Here is a 1,020-nt window from a genome sequence, read left to right as displayed (position 1 = left end):
GCGGCCATGTGTGTGTCAGGGTGGGGGTGCCAGCTCCTCCTGCAGCGGCAACCTCGGCCCTGAGACTGCCACCTGGTTTGCAGTGGCTCCCCCGGCGGAGCACGGGGACCCTCTCCTCCCGGGGCCAGGCTGTTGGCAGCCCTGCCAAGCTCTGGCTGGAATGGCGTTCCCGGCGTTCCTGGCGGGGTGCGTGGCATTGGAATCCTACCTGCTTTGTCTCTGTCATCAGCTGGCGAGCTGGTCACGTGGCTGTGAGGGAGGCCAGAGTCCTCGCTCCCTCCCTCTCTCCCCACCACTCGCACTCTGGGCATGACCGGCCCTGCCCGGGCATAAGGCATATGAAAGCATTCCCCTGGCAGCCTGGCCTGAGGTGCCCGAGCTGTCCCTCCCTCCATTAGTCACTGACGGGGAGGCAGGCGTAGCCACGGCCGCTCCACGCCATCCCCTCTACCCCGCACAGAGCCAGCCGTGGTCACCGCCTCAGCTCCTGGCCACAGAAAGGGCCAGAGGAGAGATGGGGCCCAACGGGTTGGCCCTGAGGGTGCAGTTCCGGGGCCCATGTCTGATGACTCTCCAATAGGAGGGCCCACAATGAAACCCCAGTTCACGGACCCGGGTCCGAGGGCCGGGGCACGGCGACCACCTTTCCGCGCCGTGGTGGCCGGCGTTGGTCTTGGTGAAACGGAAGGATTGGTGTCTGTGAGAGGCTGTGGTGAGCGCCTGGACCCCGGACGGCCTCCTGGCCACCTTTGCGGCCCTCCTGGGCGTGGGGACCAGCTATTGAGCGCCTGCGTGCCTTGTTCCTTCTGTCGTCACAGCGGCCCTGGTCTTCACACAGGGAAACCGAGGCTAGGACAGGCAGTGTGGCTCGCCCAGACGTAGGTGGCTGATGGGACACAAGGCCAGAGTCAAACTCGTGGCCACCGCCTCCCCAGCGTTGGCTAGGTGGGCCCCCTTGGAGGGCCGGGGGCGGCTGGGGTGGGCTGGGGTGCCCCGTCTTGGGAGCGCCCCGGCGGTCGG

The 1,020-nt window shown here is 67.5% G+C and overlaps 1 protein-coding gene and 1 long non-coding RNA gene across 2 annotated transcripts in view; one reads left to right on the top strand and one right to left on the bottom strand.

Moving 5' to 3' along the window:
* The window catches only part of LOC107184736, a 1,909-nt gene extending 895 nt beyond the window's left edge, over positions 1 to 1,014 (bottom strand). The window contains exon 1 of the long non-coding RNA XR_001515634.1: positions 209 to 1,014. This is a non-coding gene — a long non-coding RNA (uncharacterized LOC107184736). The remainder of the gene's footprint in view (positions 1 to 208) is intronic.
* Positions 1 to 1,020, top strand: part of LOC107184734 — a 23,695-nt gene that overhangs the window by 9,707 nt on the left and 12,968 nt on the right. The window lies entirely within an intron of this gene.

Source organism: Myotis davidii, unplaced genomic scaffold (assembly GCF_000327345.1).
Source record: "Myotis davidii unplaced genomic scaffold, ASM32734v1 scaffold67, whole genome shotgun sequence".
Lineage (NCBI taxonomy): Eukaryota > Metazoa > Chordata > Mammalia > Chiroptera > Vespertilionidae > Myotis > Myotis davidii.
The sequence above is the reverse complement of the archived record's forward strand: the minus strand, read 5'-3'. Positions and strand labels throughout refer to the sequence as shown.